Source organism: Condylura cristata, unplaced genomic scaffold (genome assembly GCF_000260355.1).
Source record: "Condylura cristata isolate star-nosed mole 26May11 unplaced genomic scaffold, ConCri1.0 scaffold00012, whole genome shotgun sequence".
Lineage (NCBI taxonomy): Eukaryota > Metazoa > Chordata > Mammalia > Eulipotyphla > Talpidae > Condylura > Condylura cristata.
Window position 1 is genome coordinate 16950362 of NW_004567113.1, and position 8313 is coordinate 16958674.

Sequence of the window (8313 nt, forward strand, 5' to 3'; positions counted from 1 at the left end):
ATGAGAGAACAGAGGAACAGGGAAGTTTAGTAATCTTTCCAACAAATTAGTAGTTTATTGAGATTTAAACTCAGGATGCTTGTGTTCTTTGTCACTATTATACATGTATCATATATGTATTTCATGATGAACACTGCACTAAGCATTTTGCATGTAGTATCTTGCTCAATTCTACATGAAGAAACTGAGGCTTCAAAAATACAGTGACTTCCTCAAGGCCATGCAGCTAGTACTGGAGCTACCATCTGAGCCAAAGCATCTGACCCCACACCCTCCTTCTGTTTCACTCCCACCCTGAAACTCTGGTGTTCATGCACACATACACCCGTGACTCCATGTTTTCATGCTGAGATTTCAAACTAGAAAATGGCCAGATAATATCAGAGTGTGTGGGAGAAAGTAAATAACATGTATGCAGATATGTATTTTTTTTTTGATCTTCAAAGCCAAGCATGTAAATCATGAGCACTAACATAATACTAATTAGATTTATTTTTTTTTATCTCTAATGCATACAGAGGTAAAACTTGTTTGTAACACTTATCTAAAATCTAGGAAGGCATTTAAAATATATTTTATAGATCTGAGAAAATTAATGTCCACAAAGCAATTCTCAGGAAGATGTTTTATTTTTACAGAAGAATGTGTACAACTCACAGTAACTGGCTGTTAGTAATTGAAAGGATGTGACTCTCTTCCTCCCTTTTGTACTGTGTGGCTTTATTGTTTTGTAGTTTTAGAAGTGAACTTGACATTTTGTTGTTGCACTCCTTTGAGGCCTGTCTTTTTTTTTTTTTTTTTTTTTTTTTTTTAAGACTAGGTCAAACTGATGCTAAGTTCCTGGAGAAGCTCCAGTCTTTGGGGTTAATAAGCTTTTATTTCTAGACTTTGCCTATCAAATGCTCCAGGAATGAGTCCATAATTTTGACAGAACCTTGGGAATGAGTTCTTAGTCATTTTTATCTGAAAAATATTGAGTCCAGATACTATAATATTTCCCCATGTAGAGTAGCATCCCAATCTTTGCTCCAATTTTTTTTTTTAAGATTTATTTATTCGTACAGAACCGGGGTACAGGCCAGAGATGTGGAGGGTGAGAGAATTCACCAGAGACAGAATGGGGAGCAGAACAGGCAGATCGAGGAAGAACACTGCTGAGGGGAGCAGCGGGTGGGTCAGGAGAGGTCTGTCTCACCATGTGGATCTCCTCCAGGGCAGGCGGGGATCGAACTCATGTGGAAGTGGCTTAAGCTTCTTTGTGCTGTGCTTTAACTCGCTGCCACCAGGGAGGGCCTGTTCCAATTATTTTATCCCCGTAATAATTTTTCTATTGGGTTAGCATTTTTCTTCTTTCAGTAGTTATCTAAGGGAAAAGACAGAAGATTGATTGTGTTGGAAGGAATGAGGGTAGGATTCAAAATGTGGAGCAAAAAAGAGCCTCCGAGTGGAGGGATCTTTAATAATCAAGAAGCCAGAGTTTCAGGTCAGTTTTTTGTTGATATAGCCAACCTCAGCAAGTTACGTCCCAACCTAGCACCTCAGTTTTTGCATCTGAGAATACTAATGACCTTTGGTGGCACATGATTCTCTATTGCAGTTCCTCAGCTTCAGTGACACTTTGTTTATGCTACACAACGATGGATAATTGTATATCTGATTCGTTGGAATCACATAGTCAACCTTGTTTGGGGTGATAAGGCCCAGAGTTGACTTGGTGTTTGGGAATTAACTGGATATATTGCATTTTGTTCACTTAAGCTCTGTTTTCTGATACTGATGTGATACTGATGTGACACCCCAGGCAGAAGCAGTTCCATCTTGAACCTAGAAATCTCTTTCAACTGTATAAAATATGAAACTCTTCAACAAAACACAAGAATAATGCATAGTGATCCTAAACTCATTTGAGAAGACGAATTATAGAAGATTAAGGAGAGAAAGATGCCCTGGGTTTCAAACCTCTGTTATGTATAGGAAGAGGCCCAATGCCTTCCGTGGTTGATAGTGAGGGTGGGGATTTTTTTGCAATGTTACCACAACTCACCATTTATACAGCACACAGACAGATTCAGGAAGTAGGGCCTTTATAAGAGGAGGCTCTGCTTTAACCCCAGCTGTGTGCACCCCAAGATTCAGACATATGAATTGAACATACAGAAGACCTATAGGGTATATTTGCTGGCTCTGAAAAGTGAATTTCCGTAAAGATGGGGAGATCAATTAAAGGGATAGGACTGGTGTGAAAGGGAAAGCAATTGTGGGTATGATTGATTCCCTGGGCTCTGCTTCTGCCCAGTGCCTTTTAAGACTGATGTTGGCACCTGGGCAGGGAAGCAGCCTTATTTATAAACAAATTTCCTATTTTGGAGAACAGGTAACAGAGAGGTACAAAATAAATCCTCTTATTCAACATACTGCAGCCTGGGACATGCGTGGGTCAGTGACAGCTTCGATGGCTTTGACACCTTTCTTACAGGCAGAAAGTAACCAAAAGCAGTAGGCTAGGCAGAAACAGGTTGACGTCATGCTGGAGTGTTGGGGAACACTCAATGAGATATACCATTGGTACAATCCATGACATCCATCAAGAACTTGAGGGCAGTTTAGGATGAATGTAGAGCCAATAGTTATTAGTGGGGTCCAAAGGGCAGAAAAATACTGAAACAAGTTAATCCTTGGACTGGAAAACACCAGTTGCATGCAAGGGCCATCAGAGAACAATGCAAGCAAATATAATTATACTTTTTACAATGATGTTGACTGATTTAAAAGTTTTATTTCAGTCTCATTTACTATTTAATTTTCCTAAATTTTCTTAGATGTGTCCCTTGCACTTTTTAATAAAATATCCAATTTAATAGTTTATTAAAACACCTAATTCCAGGCTATAGATTAAAATATGAGAGATGATTCTTAAGTTCTATTTATTGAATATGTTATTCTTGTATAATATGCTAAATCTTGCCAAGTTACTATGACTATTTACTGAATCCCTTATTCCATGAGAATTAAGTATGTTTCATGATATACAAAAAGTATTATCACAATTCATTGCAAAATCTGAGTATCATTGCCTAACCCTCCTTTATCATATATGCTGCCTCTTTCAAAAATTTTAATAGAGTAGAAGGAAACTATTTATTCTTATAAAACTATTTATCCTTATCATGTATCATGCTTCATTATCTTTCTTCATTTTTTTCTAAGTGATTTTTTTTCTCCTTGCTACATTCTGGTAAATTACTGGTAACTCTTATTTAAAAGAAAAAAAGAGACAACACCATATTGCTATAATCTACTTGCCACTGACCATATCCATTCTTCACTCTTGTCTATCCTGCTGTTTTACCCTAGAAGACTGACCCTTTTAAATTGTACCACTCCTGAAGTACTTGGGGAGCCTGGGATTTCAATCAGGGAAGCAGAATTAGGCCCTCATCAGTGAACCCCCAGTCCTAATATCCAACCCCCTCCAAGGGCAGCTATAACCAAGATCAAGAATCACATCATGCATAACCACTCTTAATAATGGCACAGAAATGGCATTAAGAAATCCCAACCACCAAGTATATGAATCCACTAAGGCGGTAGACCCCAAGTTCTTGAGGAATATTCACTTTCTAAGAAGCACAAGAGGAAGGACCTGAAGAAGATGCAGGCCAACAATGCCCACCAAGAGTGTAAATTCCGAGGTTATTTAGGCCCTTGAAAACACCAAGGAAATCAAGGCCAGCACCCAAAAGGGGAGCAGGGGCAGCAAGCTCAATCTGCATTGCTCACCCCAGGCCACGTCACCAAAGGTCTCCAGCTCTGCAAGCCAAAGCCCAAGGCTCAAAGCCATGTGTAGGCTGCAATTTTAGTGCTCACGCCTCCCCAACGTGTGTAGGTCCCCACAAAAAAGACAAAAACTCCAGAACAGAGAATGCTTTCTGCCCAGGTGAGGACAGAGGACTGGTGTGACTCTTGGACCACTGTCTGCATGGCACTGGTGTTCCTCCTATGCTATTTGTACAAACAAATCCAAAGTATTTGGATTCTGATCTATTTGGTAAATTAATCAATCAATCGAACTGTACTGCCCCTGGCTCTTATAGACACCAAGTCAATATATTGGTAGATGAGGCTTTAACTGAATGAGTAGAATAAAGAAAGAGAATTATATGTGTTGGAGAAAAAAAATTAACAGTTCAAAGGAACTGTCAGGAAGTCAAACCACTCGCAATAGTTTCTCTCATGGTTGACTTTAATTCATTACTGTGTCCTGAATCTTATTACCAATGTGCAATGCTCCCCCGTCTTCACAGCATATAAAAGATGGTTTCATCCCATGATTTAAAACCCTTCCTACACAATATATATCTAATATTTGGAATTTTCATTCCAAAAGAATACCTTGGAGATACCAATAAAAAATTTCTTCTGTGGAAGACAGTAATAAAATAAGAAGACAAGCCATGGACTGGGAGAAAATATAGGTAAGCTGCATATCTGATGAAAGATGTATTAAAATAAGTAAACAACTCAACTATTGTTAATAGTCCTAAAATGAATATTTTTGTCCATAAGTTTTTGGTCATTTAAAAAAAAGACATAGTTGTAGAAGAACAATTACCAGTCCAGAGAGCACACATGTTAACTTATAAAGAGTGGCAATATTTTCTTTATTATATGATACAATTACTTATCCTATTAAATCCAAGTGAAATGGAGCAAAGTAAAACCAAGGAAATGAAAATGCATATGCAGATAGTTGAATTATGCAGAAATTGATCTTTTTAGATCTTGGGATCTAAAAAAATAATAACTAAGTCTTACACAATATTCTAGATGTTTCATATATAGTTCATTCTGTTTTCCACCACCCTAGGAGGTAAATACAATCATATTATGCCCCTTATTCAGGCAATAAAATTGTGGCACTGAGTGGGTATATATATATATATATATATATATATATATATATATATATATATATATATATATATATAAACTTTCCTAAAGTCACATAGCTAGTAAGTAAAAGAAGTGGCATTTGAACACAAGTTTTTGTTTCCGTCTTCTCAACTACTGCTATGATACTATACGATTATAGAATTCAATAAAATTCATAAAATGTCCATTATGCACATGGAATTGTAGAAGATAAAAGAAAAATAAGAGAGCTTTACTCACAAGAAAGTCGCAATGTTATGGGAGAAACCAGTAGCTAACTCACTTAGGGAGCAGATAAGAAAGAACAGCCTTAACCAGGGAAGCAAACCTCAAGTTTCAAATGACAGCTGAGATTTCACCAGTGGCTTAAAGAATGGTTAAGTGTGGCAGTGGGAGAAGGATGTAAAAAGCACTCAAAGGAGGGTGAATTTTAAGTAAATTGGTCATTAACAGCTGTGATCATTAAGTAAATAAGCTTTGGGGAAATTGGCTTCAGACTCATTTAGTTAACTAAGTTTAGGCAACTGCTTTTGTTTGTTTAGAAGAATTGTTTTCATGGGAAAGCCTGACTGAGCACCTACTGTAAAAACAAGTGAGAGTCTGACGACACTGAGATGGATATAAGTTGATCTCAACCCTAGGGAGGGTGGGTCAAAAACACCAGAAAGGCTCATTAAAACACACAATAGTCCCGGCCCAGACTTGCTAATTCACTAGGTCTAGGATGTGACCAGAGAATTTCCACTGCTAACAAGTTCCCAGGTGATGGGGTGCTGCTGATGCCATTAGGGAACCGTACTAAGAGTGCCACTGTCCTAGAGGAATTACAAGCTAACTGGGAAGAAGTTTGGAATGAGGGAGTCTTTCACAGCTAAATTTATGTAGGAAGGTCAGGGCAGAAAGGGGTTCTAGATGTGGTTTGGCATTTCCCAAAACCTTGACTTTCAGAAAAGGTTCTGGGAAACCAGCTGGTATAGAATGTTTGGAAATTGCCTGGCAGAAAATGCAGTCCTTGCCAGCTAGGCTAAGGAGATTGATTTATCACTGTAACACCAACATATTGAAGGATTTTAATAAGGACAATGAAATAATTTCATCACAAAGCTCCTTTGACAAAATTTGTTAATACCTGCTGCAGTGCTTGAAAAAATAAGAAACATAGAATAATGTAATAGCACTAAATTCAAATATTTCCAAATGATCTGTTCCCAAACAAAAGTCTGGAAGTGGGCTGCATCTTTGGTACAGAGTGGCTTCTACTGGGTATTTAACTATAACAATATTTAACAATATTTAAACAATATTTAAATAAAAGTATTTTTTTTTTTCATTTCTGTTTAACTACCTGGGAGGTGAACATAGTTGGTTTTTCTAGATAGAGCTGACATTTAAAATAATGCATAAGCCCAAGGGGTAGGAATTTTCATTACTTAATTTACTTTTAGAAAATCATGTTGGTGTTTTGTATAACAGGATTTGTTCCATATTAAAAATCAAAAGAACATTATAAATGGGTATTATTAATACCTTAAATATATTTAAATTTTAGTAGGAAATTAAAGCTAGCTCAATAATAATGTACATTTATCAGTAATTTTACTGTTCACATAATATTGGTAAATGCTTCAAATATAAGCCAAATAACAAGGATTTAGGACAGAAAAAAAAAGATCATTTAAAGGACATTCAGCTTCTAAATAAAGTTATGGGATAAGAGAGATATCATGTCTCCTAGACAAAAGTTATAATATAATATTGGTGTCAAACAATCATTTACTGGTACCAAGACTGGGAGAACTACTAACCTTGCTTACCCTGGATTGTATCTTAAGAGATGCATACCACAAAGGAAAACTTAATTTTTAGAACATTCTATAAATGCAACTATGAATTCTTAACCCACAATAAGTAGAAGAGAACATTTATTAAGGACTCAAAAGATGAAGAGAAGTACTATACAAACCCAAAGAAATTTAGCAAAAATTTATGTGAACATCAAATGAAGCAGGAAAGAAATACATTCTGCATATATATATGCATATATATGTGTGTGTGTATATATATAGTATATATATATAATATGATATATAACAAACATATACAATTTATATATATAAATATATATATATATATTTTAGCAGTTGAAACATCATATACAATTTATTTGTATATATAAGTTCCCCTGTAGCAACTAATTTAATTCTACCACCACCCCCCAAAAAAGGGGTGGGGGGAAGATTCAATGAAAATATAATAAGGAAATGAGATTTAGTAAAAGTTGACCTACTGTCAAAAACTTGATTTTCCCTCTTTTTTCAAAGTATATCTATCATACCATTATTGTTTCAATAAGAACCATTCCATAAATTTTAAAGTGTGAAATTTAATACAATATAACATAGAAATGTTAGTATTTCTGATACATTTAAACTGCTCATTTTCTCCTCCACCTGTCTTCTTCCTTCCTCTCTGCCAACCCCATAGAACAAAAGGAAATTATCTCTCACCACTGGAAAAGAAACATGAGTTTGCACATTTAAAGACTGTGCATAGACTTGCTAATGGTGATCATAACATTTGCAATAGATCAATCATAAACCAAGATTCTAAACTGTACCTGCAGTAAGCAGACAGTTCTTATCTGGTTTAGTCTTTCATCTTTGCCTGCCAAGCATTTACCTCAACAACTAACCCCCTTATTTATTGCCAGGGAAAAACCATCACAGTGCTATCTCTTTGTTCTGGGAGGCAACAGGGTTCTCAGAACCAAATAGTAGTCTGGGGAGACAGTGTCAATGAACACTTATCTGTCTTTGCCATTCCTTGCCTTTGGGATCTTAAGCAAAACATTCATCCATCCAGTCATTCATTTAATCATTCCCTTTGAAATCAGATTATGGCACTAGAAGAGTGTTTGTGAGAAACAACTAATTAAAATAATATGAAAGAGGCTCTCAAATATAAAATGATGTTCAGTAATTCTTTTAGCAGTTGAAACATCATATACAATTTATTTGTCAAATCAGATCTTTGATTACATTAATTATTCCACCTAAATCAGAGAATTTATCAAGATGACGGTTAGAGAAATTATAAAATCTTTTAGGTTACTAAGGGGAAATTTCTTTTTCCTGCACAAACTGATATTTAAAAAATGCCAAAGTAGACTAGCATTATAATTTTTAATGTAAATGATCTGTAAATGTTGTTGAATGTAATGGTATTCATTCAACAACATTTACAGATCATTTACTGTGTACCAAGAATATAGCCCACCCTTGAAAAATGACTTACAAATATTTCTTGATGTAAAAATATAAGAAACTAACCTCCTTTCAAATGCTTAAAATTTAAGCCATTTTGGTTTGAGTTTTAATTCAT